Here is a 15732-nt window from a genome sequence, read left to right as displayed (position 1 = left end):
AAGTATTTTGCTTTACAATGGTTAAATTGGATAATGAAGCAGAAAAGTTTTGACAATAATTCTTCTACCCGTATATGCCGGATGGGTTTTAAGAGCATTCATATTTTCTTAAATTATATTAATATCCCTAATACTATCATTTTTTTTTTAATTAGAGTTTTTTTTTTAGACGAATCTTTGACGATATTAGCGAGATTTATTAAAAAGAAGAATAATAATAACACTTAAATAGAATGATGTAATGAGTCTTACTCTAAAGCAAATTAAAAACATGAAGTTAAAATAGTCATCTAACTAACCTAAACAAAATGTTGTCTAAAAAGATAAACATGCATTACAAAAATGCGAACAACAGAGACAAAATCTTGTTAAAACGATAACATTAGGGTTATTTTAAATAAAATAAAATTTCACTAGAATGAAAATTATCCAAAGAATGTAAATTGCCACACTATTATTTTAGACGATTGATATTTAATCGCGATTGGCATGATGACAAACTATTGCCATCCCTTGTGAGTTGGGACTCGCGTCATTCATCTTCTCCAGAAAAAAAAATGAAATAAGACTTTTTTTTTTGTGGTGCAGATTTCAGCAGCTTTTTATCATGTTTTTCTCGTTGCTAGTATTAGGTTACATCAATAATGGATGATTCCTCGGGTCTGGGATTTTTAACACGTATAATAGACTAAACAGTAGATAGGGTCCTTTAATTAATTAATTTAATTGACTGGCTTCCTGGGCAACTCCCTACCAACGAACTAAAAATATCATGAATATTGCGTTGAATTCGCATATGAAAAGTATAGGATAAATTTTCAAGTTTTGTGGCTATAAATCTATTGTAATTATTTAGCAAACTGTTAAGATTTTTAACATGGTGAAAAAGAAAAAAAATAATTATTTAGCAAGGGTAGAATGGACTTTAAAATCAGTGATATGAGGTATGGGGGAATAATTATCACTCTATATTTATGGTAACGTTTTTACAATTTTTTAATGGTGAAATTCATTACTGAAGGACTTGAATGAAATAGATTCAAAATTTGAAGGACTTAAGTTGTACATTCTAAAAGTCGTTGATCTTTGAGTTTCTTTCTTCAAACAACAAGGAATCAACTAAAACTTTACCATATATCAATTGGACCACGATCCTCACTTAATTGTAAGTTATTTCACTCACGAAATTGCAAAAAATAAACAAATTGTTCTTTATCTAATTCAACTATGTGCTTGTCTGATACAACTCTATAGTTGACATAATTTATATCATTATCTAAGGGATTTCTTGCCAATTAATTAACTATATATTGAGTCAAAAGTCAATAGGTAGCTGGGTAAAAGCCCATTTAGTTTTTGTATTTTAAAATTAGTGTCCATTTAGTCCTTATATTTTTAAAAATACCTCAAAACATTCCTGCCGTTAAAGTATTGATACCCCTACCGTTACTTTTTATTTCTTTTGGCTTACTTTTACAATATTACCCTTTTATAATAATAATTTTTTGTTTAGACATTAATAAAAAGAAAATAATTAAATTACCAATTTAACCCTAAAATTGTATCAACAATTACTAATACTATAGCATCATAATATTAGTGATACTATAGTAACAATAATCACTAACACTAATTATAAGTGTTACTGTTTTTCTGACTCCCAGATTACTGACACAAATAATAAGTGTCACTAAAAATAATTGCTGACACTATTCTAATGTCAATAAAGACCATTTTTCTAGTAGTGATACATGTTTCAACAATGATAAGATGTTGTATTTACCACTTATATATTCCTAATAGATTTTTACTTACCTGTTTTATCCCTTCCATTAAGAGATAACAAAATGAATTATGAAAATAAGGGCAAAATGTTGTAATATTTTTAAATTTTAAATTAAAATATAATATAAGTAATTGGGATCAGCAAAAAATGAAAAACTGTGAATGTTCTTTTATTAATTACATAGGACTAATCATTTTCATCTTCTCTTTAATTTTGACACCGAACTACTTAGAAATGGCATATAATCTTCTAAAGAGGTGTGAGTGATAAATAAATGAAAAAAAAATGTTGACTTTATGTGTTATCTCTTAAACCAGAAGAATGAATAAGGTAACTAAAAATCTAGTAAGGATGTAAATAGAAATATGACATTTATTAGATGAAACATGCATTCTCCAATTAATTTATTGAACTGTTGGCTACCTTTGTAGTGAATTCATTAGGCTTATTATCTTTTACCCAACTAGTGGAAATATCCACCGTCTTCGTTGTATTAAAAGCCTGATAGCTAGGGGAGTTCCTAAAGAAAACTACAATAGTAGTTTATCAACCATGCTCTCGCAAGACCACCGAGATCTTAAACTTGTCAGATCTGGGAACTACTTTCCAACGACTTGCCGAAACACGGTCCGTCCAATTTTTCTTTTATTACATTGTCTTTTAGTTTATCTGATAGGTATTGCATACATTCTCTAATTATTAGAAATTTAAGCTTCCTTTGTTGTTGAAGTGCTGTAATTATTGTGAAATAATGTGTAATAAACATAATTTTGAACAATAAGCTTGAAAAAAATATGAAAGATATTATAGGTTTTTCACCATACAAGCATAGTGTAACATCAACTTAGCGTCCACACCACAATGACCATTGATTACCAAATATTTTATTGTAGTAGCCTTTTAGTTACTACCTAATCATATCACCAATCAAAGAGTTAATTTTAATGATTTTGGACAATAACTATTGTTTTTCATGATAAATCGTAAAGTGGAAAACTGTAACATCATTATGGTTTTATTAAGGAGCACGATCCATGCATGCTTTGACAAAACAGCATACATTTATGAGGGACAAATTGCTCCAAACATGCATGACTTCCGGGTAAGGGTTATTGGAATGCACTAGTTGTGTTCGAAATGGTGTTAAAAAGGAATATTCAAGGGCACTTCCAGATATATTACTCAAAAAAATCGCCACAATACACCCAGTCGATTATAATTAAGAAAATTCTGTTCCTATTGTAGCCTGTTAGGTAACCTGTAGAGAGATTGTTTCTTGCAAAGGCTAGCAACAACCACCCCCCCCCCCCCCCCGCGGGGGGCGCCGCCTGTACTGTTTAGCTAATATTATAGCTCTTGCCCGTTAAATTAAGATAGATTGCTGAAAGCGGAAGGCTAAAAGTGGATAACATTTTTCCCCTCATAAAAATAAAAATTAGGGGTCGGCAAACGGTTTGCGTTACCCAGAATTAAGATACGCGGAGGTTGGTTGGCTTGTTTAATCAATCCTTAAATTTTAACGCTTGGGTTGTGTAATTAATATCAATCCTTTCAACATTTGGAACCCGACTCTAGCTCTGTGTATTTGTTATGCCTATCATTTCTACGTTAAATTGCTGGTGCGTATATTTTGGGTGTGGGACCATCATACAAACTAATAATTCTCTAAAGTCGCTCTCATCCAAATCAGTTCTCGTATTAGACGTAAATAAGTGAAATAAGATGGGATGCTGCTACAGCTCACCTAAAACTGATTTTTCACAATTTTCAAATTGTTTGAATAACAACAATTAAAAATATAAAATAATTAATTTTGGGTGATTGTATGTTATAGCTAACGTAACATAACAAGGTGCAATAAGAAAAGCATGATGAAATAGCTCATTGAATCTACTCCAGAGTCAGATGGTCCCTTTATCATTCATAAAACACAAACACAGTCATCTGACATCTAGAATATCTGCCTTCCACGTGGAGCCACTGATATATCATTACGAACGAATTGTGATCTTGCATTATCGGCTTTTTTGTTTTATACGTGGAAAAGTTTCCTCGACTTTTGCATAGACTTGAGCGGTTGTTATGTGAAGTGTTAAAAAAATAATAATAAAAATAAAAATAAAAATACAGAAAGGAAAAATTATTGTGTCGGCCATTTCTCGCAATTAACATTGCATATGAGAGTATCAACGTAAAAAATAATTTATAAAATGACATTGTACAAAATTATTGTCTTATTCTCATGGATTATTGTTGGAGAAATTTATTCCCACCCAAGATCTTATAAGAAAAAATATTAAATAAATAATAATAAAATAAATAGGAAATAAAATCAATTACACAACACAGTAATTTATGTGAAAAAATATTACAATCATTCTATCATTTATTTCACACCCAAAGTCCCAATAATATCGAATCTCGCAATAGACTTACCGTTTCTCTCACATTAGAAATTATTTATGTACAGAGAACTAATTGTTGTGTTATACAAATAAGTAAATCTAATATATAGTGATTATTTCTTATAGGAGAAGTATTCCTTTTCTTATACTAGTTGTATTTCTCCTTGAATAAGTCAAGTCGCAAAAGAAAAATTATTTTTTCCTTAAATAAAATCATACTAAAGAAGAACATATCCTTAGAAATTCTTATTGCAAATAAGACATATTTCCTAGCAGCTGCTAGATGACCAGGTTCAATATAAGACATGAATTGCACCCCATAGAATTTGCATATTCTAGAGGCAGTTGGGTATAAAGAAAAATGGGAAAAATATGGTCCATGTAATTCGGACATTAGGCCAATTTATGAAAGATGAGGAAAAAGGAGAAAAGGAAAAAAAAAATCTCAATGGTGTGTGTGTTAAGGTGTTAACGTGCAAGTATACACAACAAGTAATATAATGATGAGAATCAAGGTCTTCACATGAATTGATGTTATAGGATTTGCTACAGTAATCTTAATAGTGCAACTTTACTAAACTAAATAAAATAAAATAAATGTTGAGATTAATGATCTAATGAAATTAAAAAAATACAACAAACAGAATGCAGTAAAGAGGAATTAACGTCAAACAAAAAGATATGCGTTAATGATAAAAGGGTAGTTGGGTACTAAACTTACTTAATGGTTACTGACGGTTTTACACTTGAGGTATGGTTGCTACAACATCTACTAAAGCACTAGGCAAAATCTCTAATGTATCATCAACTGTCACATGTTGGATATCTTATGTTTGTATACAATCTAACAATAACTAGTTGTTAAATTAACATTAAACATAGCATTATACGATCTAGACTATATTTGTCCTACAAAGTGATCTTTATGTCTAGTTCTTCACTAATTCTAGATTAAGTATGGCTCTATTCAAATTGAGATTTACTCAACTTGGGAAACCCAATTTAAAACCATCTATTGTCTTAATTTGTTCCACTAAATCAAACATTTTTTAGGCTCCTTCTTAGTTAGTATCCACTAAATGGGTGGTCAATCGAAATAAGAATTTGTTATATGTAAAATCAAGACAAAATGACATAGTTAGATTCTAAGCAACATACATATATATAAGTCAAATAACTATTAAGCTCATTCAAAACCCAACTACAGTAAAGTTTAGCTCATAATGAGCTTTAAAACACTAAAAACATAAGTATGTGCCATGAAATACATCATTCAAAAGAAAATACAATAAACCAAATATAAGAATGAAGTTGAGATGCAAAAGGATCAAGGTGTCATGCTTTAGTTTTCAAGTTCTCTCATCCTTCTCCATGAAATACCCTCTGTTTTAGCTTTAAAATTCCTTTGTGTCTTTTTCTTCTTTTTTTTTTTTTGTGTTGACGGAAAATCCCTCTTTTGTTTCCTTAAAATGTGTCCTTTTATAGCTTGGACTTCGTCCTTCTCTGGGTGCTGCTCTTCTTCTGATTCCTCACCCCATTCCTTTGCTACTGCACTTTCTTCAATTGGTTCATCTATTCAAGTAGTCTCCGCTACAGTCTGAGAATTGTATTATTGCAGCAGAGATATTGTGCAAATTTTATTGTACTCGCAAGCGCACAAATCTATTGTACAATAGATTTTGTGGTGACAAGTATCGATCTCACGAGGTGGTAGATTTAATTATGTGTAGGGTTAATTTTCTGGGTGTCTGGGTGTAAATGTGAGTTGGTTGAAAGTGAATTCTTTTTTATCTTAACATTTAAAATTAAAAGGCAGAAATGTATTAAGGATGAAATCAATACAAATGAAACGCTTGAGTCTTTAGATTCACACTTAACATTCACCATGTGCTTAATATTTCCTTTTTAGTTCTAATTAATTTATGAGGTGGATATTTTCATTCCTCATAATTCTCACTCTAATAAATATGGTATCAAGTGCTCAATGTGTCAGAGATAATGATCTTCCACTAAGTGTGGTGTAAAGAACATGTTGTGCCAGACAATAATAATCCTTTTGTCGACAACGTAGCAAGACCATCCACTAAGTAGCTTAGATACACTCTCTGTGGACACTCAGTCAAGACGACCTACAAAATACTAGAGGGGAATTTTTTGCTAATTAATATGGTGCTAAGTGCTCATTGTGCTAGACAGTAATGGTCCGTCGCTAGGGAGCCGATATACCTTGCAAAATCTAGACATGATATGTTGTCTGTCAACAATGAGTCAAAACAACCACATAAATCAAAGGGAAAAATAAAATAAACTACCTAATTAAGCCCATGGATTATGTTGAGGCTTCACCTTCAACCCAAGCTTAAAACTAAATTAGCCACTCACAATTGAATTAGGGATAAAATGATAATTTTATTAAAATACATAGAGAATGCAAGATAGAGAGAGAATTATAGAAAATGGAGCTAAAAAATAAATTCAGGGGCATCAAATTAGGAGAGAGCCCTTAATTTATAAATACAATAGGTAAATCATGGTCATCAGATGAAAATAATTCGGACGCTTAGGATTGGGCAACGTGACAAGCTTTAATTAGTTGGAACAAATCATCAGTCAACATCATATCAACATTTCGGTCCAATAATATGCTGCTACATCATAAGTCAACGCCACATCAGTATTTTGGTGCAATAGCATCCTTCCACATCATCGATCAACGCCACATAATCGGCCAACGTCACATCATCGGTCAATGCCACATCATTGCTCTAATACGACGTTGCCATGTCATCGATCAATGCTACATCATCATACCCTTCTATGAGCGAAATCAAATCCTAGCTATTATTGGAACTCGAACCCAATTGGGCACATGGGTTGTCAATAGGCTACGAGCCCTTTGGTGTATCAACGGCCTTTGTTATATTGTATTGCTACTTTACGCCTTACGGTGCTATAAAAGAGTGAGTGTGAAATTTATAAAATTCGGATATCCACAACTTACTACGATAATTTTATAAATTAGTAAAATTAAATAATGGGAATATTACAAGCAAACCATCATTAATTTTATTTTGCATGCAATCGATCCAAATAAATGCCTACTTGAATAGCTTACCTCTCATTTAATTTATACTCTATCTATTCCTATTTATTAAATTAAAATCAAGAATCTAAGTAGCACATTTTAGAAAAAAATTTTACCAATATCGCCGAGATCTACATCATAGTTACAAATAAATAAGAGTTATGCTACATACATAATTTTTTTTAATTTGGGATTAAAGTCTTGGACAAGCTTATGATGTCATAAACATATTTTTACAATGTTTTTAATTCAATTATGACATCGTAAATCAATCTTGAATTTTAATTTCAGTATACAGCGGAGTCATGCTACATATACCCGTTATTGGGATACACTGTTTAAATCCAAAAGTAATGAAACATATGACATGTCATCATTTATTAGGTGATATAATATTATCACATTAATGAAGAAAAATAGATTCAACAAATACTAAATACAATTGTCACTATTCTTAATTTATGGTTCTTCTAGGAACTCCTTAATTAAAGAAAAATAAATAGTGGCCATTTAAATATTAAAAATTTACTTTTTTAAACGAATTGAACATTCAAAATTAGAAAATAGCAGTTTATAGAAAACTTATCAACTTATTCACTTTCTCTCTCAACGGTTTAATGCCATTAAGAAGTAAGACTTATCTGGAAAAGTGATCAGGACCTACAAGAGAATCAATCGCATCATCTCTAAAATCGATTACTATAATTATTCAACTAATTGACAAACATAACTAGAAAAATAAAATAGGAATAAAATTAAAAAATAAAATAAATAGAAAAAGAGAGAAAATTAAAGAGAACTCACAAGAGTTGAAGCAGGAAGAGGCATCTCAAACCCCTAGATGGGATGTTAGAAAGAATAGAATAATACATGTGACCTGAGGATCATGACTATTTATATAGATAACTTTTTCTATTGGCTTCAGGTATTCTTATTTCAACCAGTCATAGAAATAGAAATTACTCCTAAGTCTCTACACATTAAAAGTCCACACCTTATTAAATACATTAAAGCCTATATTATTGTAGACCTTAATAGATCACTTTTAATTGAGTTTAACCATATACGACAGTTCGCAACACATAATTATTCATATATAAGCCCAACATTAGATTAAAAAATTCAACAATCTCTCATTTGGGCTATATATGTAACCGTATAATTAGGCTTTGTAAAAATAATTGTATGAGCTCAACGTTACTATTATTATCAACATGTTTCTATAACCAATCAAGTCTATAAATTATACCAACATAGGATCAAAGGCGGCCTTTGTTACAACTACTATAACTCGATCAAGGCATGGTCACTATGCCTAGAACTAAAAGACATGGATTATAATGTTGATGTGTAGCATATAAATTTCATGTAATGTGATTTTAACATGCTTATTTCCAACTGATTTACCTTAAACCTTAGTGAGATCAAAGCATATTAAAATTAAAGTGTGAATAAATCAAAACTTTATTTCTGTAGAAAATAACCTGAAATATCGATAAACTGAAATAAGTGAAAAATGTCTAAATTATATGAGAATCTAAAATCACAATCTCGAACTAAACTAAATATCCTCTAATAACATAACACCCATAAAAGTAGTGTGCTCATGAAGCATCTTGGGTGGCAATACCTTAGTAAGCGGATCCGCAATCATAGAGTTTATGCTCACATGCTTTATACACAATTGTCCATTCTAAATTCTTTCTTTAACAACTAGGAATGTGATGTCTATATACTTCGACTTCATCAAGCTCTTGTTGTTATTGGAATAAGGCATTATTGACTTATTGCCACAAGATAACTTAAGTGATCTATCTATACCATCTACTATTCGTGGTCCCATAACAAAATTTTGCAACTATATTCTGTGATTGGATACTTCATAACATGCTATGAACTTTGTTGCCATTATAGAAGAGGTTGTAAAAGATTGTTTAGCATTCTTCCAAGAGAAAACAACCCCAACTAGAAGATAGATGTAGTCCGATGTGGACTTCATACTATCTTGGCATTCAGCAAAATTGGAGTCAATATACCGCGACGATCTCAATCAAATCTAGCCTCTGATATTTGAGCATGTGGCCTTTTGTTTTCTCTTGAGAATCATTTTGATATAACTTTTTTGTAATAATCCAAGAATACCTTAGGAGCGATTCAGGTGTATCTATATGCCTAATACAAAAGAGGCTCACCAAGATCTTTCATCTTAAAATTTTAGTTAGAAATCTCTTAATGTCATGCGATAAGCCTATATTATTACTGGCACGCAAAATGTCATCGATGTATAAAACTAGAAAAATATACTTGCTCACATAGAACTTATGGTTTATGAAATCATTGACCAAATTCATCTCAAAATTGAATGAGATAATCACTTGATGAAACTTGAAATATCATTGTCGAGATGCTTGCTTGAGTTCATAAATGGATTTCTTAAGCTTACAAATCATATTCTTTGGGTTTCTTGACACAAACTTTCTGCTTACACGATATAGATATTCTCATAAATGTCACCATGGAGAAATACTATCTTCACATCCATTTGATGTATAAGATTGAATCCTGAAAGAGTCTTTTAAAGAAATCGGAAAGAAAGTTTCTTTATAGTCGATGCCTTCGTTATGTATAAAGCCCTTTCCGACAAGGCACACATTGTACTACTCTACATTGCCTTTCGAATCTGTCTTGGTCTTAAATATGTATTTGCAACCAATGGGTTTCACACCTTCTGGTAATGGGATAAGATCCCACACGTCATTGTCCTTCATAGACTTCATCTCCTCATTCACACCATCAATCCACTACTGAGAGTTAGAACTTTCTATGGCTTGACAGTAATTGATTAGATTAATTGCCGTCACTCTAATGTTTACCTCATGCTCTTGGAAAAAATAATGTAGTCGTCTGGCATTGCACTTCTCCTTTCTCTAGCGGACATCCTTAATAGAGTAGGTTCTTAAGATGGTAAAGTTTGTTCTTCTGGAGCAACTTCTTGTATAGGGGAATGAGACCTTGATAAATGCCAATAACATCTATAGGAATATCAACATATCCCTATTCAAAGACAAAGTCCCTAGCTGTATCGTACCCGCAAACTCGACATCCTTAAAGAACTAAGCATTTTCCAACTCGAAAATCAACTTAGTCATGGAGTCATAAAACTTGTACCTCCAGGATCTTTCTGAAATGACCCGCCTCGCACCCCCAGGGCGAGTCTATCTAAACTCGTAAAATCGTAACGATACTATTTATGAAATCTAAGAATTCTATAAAAATTTCGACAGAATCTCCCTTATAAATAAAACATTCCTAACCTGCAAATTACAAAACAACACTCCCAAAATAATTCAATATCCATCCATCCTCCATAACCAACTTCTCAAGTCAACACATCTAATATCACCCAAAACATCATAATATTAAAATACATCGATTATTCTTAATTACAAAACATAACAAATAGCTACAACTCGCAATATCTCAAATATCAAAATAATTGAATCTGCGACTCCTAGCACCATCACGTGGCCTCAATTTCAAAACTAACTATCGTTACTGGATCGACTGATGTACCTGCACGTCTCCTGTGGGGGGAAAAATAATAAAAACGGGAGGAGTATAAAACTCAGTGAACTCAGTGAGTGGATAGTAGTTTTTGACAAATAAACTAACTATCGTTATCATATCCGGACCTCAACGGACGGGGAATGACGCACTATCTGGGTAACGTCACGCCCCGGAGCTACACGGATAGACAGGGAAATACTATCTCATATCTCATCATATCTGTGCATGCATAATCTAGTCCCCAAAGGACAAAAGCGCCCAAGCACACGGCCCAAAGCCTCTGTGTGTGCTCAGACGGGCCCCAAAGGCTTGTATCTCATCTGTATCTCAACTGTCTGTATCTCATATCTGTATCACTGTATCTCTGTATCTCAATAACTGATATGTATCCCATATCTGTAACTGATCTGTATCTCATATCTGTATCACTGTATCTCTATATCTGGAGGGAAGGGTACTGTCTAATGATTTCAAAAACAATATTTATACACATGTACATAAACATATAATCACATCTGAAATCTCATTTTCTTTTTATTTAACATATCTCAAATCTGCACAATTCTAATCTCATGCATTTACTCAAAATCGATAGTAAAATCATTAATCAAATTCATTCTCAATAATAATAAATATCAACACATAAATAAAAATCAATTTTCTAGAAAATCATTAAATCGAAGCATTAAACACTTATTTATCAAAACATACTGCACTGTATCATAAAATCAGCATATACTATGAAAATAGGTTTTGTATATTCCACTCACAGTGATGATGTCTAAACTCGGTCTCAACAACGTCTGCGAGTTGATTCTCGTTCGCGGATCCTCCTAATCAAGGAAACGCCATAATCATTTTCCGTAACTTGAAATACAACCAATTTATATAATAAATCTCGAAACAAATATCTATCAACAATAAACTATTCCCGCATGTACAAATTTATCGAAATACCCCTACATGCCAAAATTACCAAAATGCTCCCAACATCATTATTTTACCAAATTATCCTCAGAATCTTCAATTACTAAATTGTCCTCAATTCAGATCGCATAAATAACCACAATGTCAAAAATTACGAAATTACCCTTGGAGCATAAATTTACCAAAATGTCATTAACGACTTAAATTACCGAATTACCCTCGAAATCTCAAATTACCTCATTGCCCTAACTTAAAATTTCCAATTTATCCACTGATTCCACAAATTACATATTTACCCTCAAATTATAAAAGTACCAAAATGCCCTTGAATTCAATATTACCAAAATACCCTCATATCAAAATTACCAAATTAACCTCAAAATCATAAATTACCAACTTATCCTCAATTACAGCAATTACTAAAATACCCACAAAATCTGAAATTACAAAATTGCCCTTATGCTGTGAAATTACCAAAATACCCTCGCCGGTCAACGGTGATCTGACTTCAGTCAACGACGACAAGAAGCTCAGGTCTGATAGCTCAGACCTCGGTGAGTCCAACGGCGGTGGCCGTGACCTCCCACGCGCGGCAACGGCGGCAAATCGAGCTTCCCAAATCGTAAGCTTTCCAAGTGGCTGATCGGCGGTAATCCGGCCGTTTCAGGTGACGGGGTTGGTCGGAAAATGATGCTGGTGACGTGAGGAGTAGAACCCAGCTGGAAGTGTGCCCAAACTCCGGCGAAATCGACGGCGGCGAAAACAAGTTTTGGCCGCGAGTTTTCAAGCTCAAATCGCCAGCGTTCTGGTCGGTTTCCGGCGACGAGGACAGCTTGGATATGACGGTCGGCTTCCAAGCTTCAGATCGATACAAGCTCGACCGGTGAGGTGGCCGAAAATGGTAGAACCGTCCGGGTCAAAGTCTCGGGTTCTGGGTCGGGTTTGCGGGTCAACCGGGTCAACTCTATCACTCTCTCTCTCCCGCGTGCTCCTCTCTCTCATTCCTTTTGAAAACCAGCTTCCTCCTTTTATATGGAAGCCGAATTCTTCTTCTTTCTTTTTTTTTTTTTTTCCACTTAAACTTGATACAAATTAAAATTATACCGGTCCCGTGATGAAAATAACATCCGACTACTCGAACTTTTAATTGCGCTCAATTTATATAGGTGGAGAGTCAAAAATAATCGGGTGTGGGGTATTACACTTTCAAAGTATCCAATTAAAATAACAACTCACTATTTCACGTTAGGCCTATAAGGCCTTGCCTCAACTAGACATCCCAAACATGCAAGTGTTTTAGACTAGGATTTTTGCTCGTCTAAAGCTCGTAAGGGGACTTGATAGTCACTTTAGTTGGAATCCTGTTAAGGATATATAATATAGTTTTAAGCACTTAAAATTTAGAAAAATTATAAGCCGCATGCCCGAACTTTACATGTTATGAAAATTATAACAAAAGTTTGAATTTATTTGATTTTCCACCATAAGTTTGTAATTTATATCAATCATTCAGCAAAACGTTCACACAGCTAGAATACTTAACAAAATTTAAGTAAAATGGCAATTCTCCCTTGAATTCAATGGAATTTTTGACATTGCACCATAAATAATAAAAATTAATTTAGCTTTTTTTACTTAAGAAAATGAATTGGCTAAATAGATTAGGTGTCCACGAATTTAAGGAAAACATTAGAGTTTTAAGTGTATTTAATTGAATATTGGTTATCACAAATTTTTTTTAGATTTAAACTATTATTTTATTTTGAAAATTTAGGATGAAAAGTTAAAACAAATTGAAAATTTTGTAATATTTTTTATAACAAAATAAACTTAGGGTGTACGGCTATTAATTTCACATAATATAATACTAAAAGACATCTCTATATCAACATAGCCAATAGATCTGCTAGTAACATGTTTTGATCATCTCTTGTATGTCTTTTTACATCATTTTTTGTTTTCAAATTCTTGGTGCGATTTTTGAATTAAAAGACAGGGCTCATGTTGTGCCTCCCTATACATATGCTTTATCATTTCTTTGCTACTTTAATTTTTCAATAAACTCGTCGCTTGACCAGGCCAACTTCAGCTAAAAAACTTGTTCTTCTAAGAATAAACATATATACCATGCAAAACAAAATGACAAAACCATCAACAAAGACACAGGAATCAGATCTAAATTCCGTTAAATTTAGTCTAAGAGAAAAGATAAGGGTATTGACTTCTAACTCTAAACTAAATCTTTGACTTTCTAATTAAATTACGCTTTCCATAGCTTGGAATTTGTATTAAATCTTCTAATCAGGCTGTTTTGTTTTGGGGGGGGTGGGTGGGTTACAGCACACAAAGCAAAATCTGATAATCCGCTCATGTCTTCTGGGCGGCCATCGGCTTCTCAAATCGGACAGTCAAATCCAACCAACATGCTGTCCGTCAATTAGCTAGCCTAATTCTATAAATTTGGTCTCATAAGGGATATTTACATGCAACAACGAAAGATAAGAACAAAAAATATAACGATATAACAATGAGAAGCACGTTAGTCTAACCCTCGCTGATCCTTCTCCTTGCCTTGACTGCAACGCCATTGCCTGTCAAGGGCAATGCTCAACCTGATCCGGTGCTGGACATCTCTAGTAAGCAGCTCCGAGCTGGCAGTAAGTACTACATCTTGCCCGTTACAAAGGGCAGAGGCGGCGGGCTTACACTTGCTGGCAGAAGCAACAATAAGACATGTCCCCTAGATGTTGTTCAAGAGCAGCATTCATTTAAAAATGGTTTTCCGGTAACATTTTCGCCCGTTAACCCTAAAAAAGGCGTTGTTCGTGAGTCCACTGACTTAAACATCAAATTTGACGCTGCAACAAGTTGTGCGCAGTCCACAGTGTGGAAGCTTGACAATTTTGATGCGGCATTTGGGCAGTGGCTTGTGACAACTGGGGGAGTTGAAGGCAATCCCGGCCCCAGAACCATGAGAAATTGGTTTAAGATTGAGAAGTTTTTTGGTGATTACAAGCTTGTCTACTGTCCTTCGGTTTGTAATTTCTGCAGAGGTTTGTGCAGAGATGTTGGCATTTTTATTAATGGTGGGGTGCGGCGTCTGGCTTTGAGTGATATTCCGTTCAAAGTTGTGTTTAAAAAGGTTTGAAGATCGAGCTGCTGAGAGCTCCGCAAATGCTTGCAGTTAAAAATAAAGTTTGTTTTCTTTTAAGGCTGTACGCATGCTTTAATAAATGAATAAATTAAGTTGTAATAATAAAAGTTGCATCAATGTTGCATGTCTATGAATAATAAATACTTTTTTTCTTCACGTGGCTATTTTGGTTCATCATTTTCCTGATTGGTGTCAACATTTTCATTTTAAATTACGAAGGAGATTAAATCATTGTGATAGTTCAATTCCAGTAAGAAAAAATTAGGCATTAATTTCTTGTAATACAGGATTTTGATTTGAGGGGAGCCATAAGAATCTATGAACTTGACTCGATTATAGCATAAAATATGTAGAATTAAAGAAGCCAACCATGGGACTGTAATGGATAAACCATACATAGATGATATACAGATAAATTTTTTTTAAAAAAAAGAGATTATTAGTTTTCTTCTTACTAAAATAAACATATATATTGTTTATTTCCATATTATTTTTATAATAAGTAATAACCACTACACACCATTATTTAGTAATATTATTTTATTTTATTTTATTTTCGAATACACTTTTTTTAAATTTATTATAAATTAAGTAAATCTTATAAATTGAAATTAAAATAAATAAAATAAATTGAATTAAAGTTTGTTTCGTTTTAAAGTTATACGCATGCTTTAATAAATGAATAAAGTCGTAATAATAAAAGTTGCATTGATGTTGCATGTTTACGAACAATAAAAACTTTTCTTCGTGTTGGTATTTTGGTTCATCATTTTCCTGATTAGAGCCCACATTTTTGCACCAAATGTAT

At 32.8% G+C, this 15732-nt stretch overlaps 1 long non-coding RNA gene and 1 pseudogene across 1 annotated transcript; one reads left to right on the top strand and one right to left on the bottom strand.

Moving 5' to 3' along the window:
* Positions 1–4082: 4082 nt before the first annotated feature.
* LOC127901192 (uncharacterized) lies at positions 4083–12959 on the bottom strand. Its single transcript, XR_008053323.1, has 2 exons — positions 12245–12959; positions 4083–11676 (listed from the first exon to the last, which is right to left on the bottom strand). It is a non-coding gene; the product is annotated as an uncharacterized LOC127901192 (long non-coding RNA).
* Positions 12960–14282: 1323 nt separating this feature from the next.
* Positions 14283–15088, top strand: LOC127901476 (kunitz trypsin inhibitor 5-like; annotated as a pseudogene).
* The last annotated feature ends 644 nt before the right edge of the window (positions 15089–15732 follow it).

This window comes from Citrus sinensis, chromosome 3, assembly GCF_022201045.2.
Source record: "Citrus sinensis cultivar Valencia sweet orange chromosome 3, DVS_A1.0, whole genome shotgun sequence".
Classification (NCBI taxonomy): Eukaryota; Viridiplantae; Streptophyta; class Magnoliopsida; order Sapindales; family Rutaceae; genus Citrus; species Citrus sinensis.
This window is presented reverse-complemented; position numbering and strand designations above follow the sequence as displayed.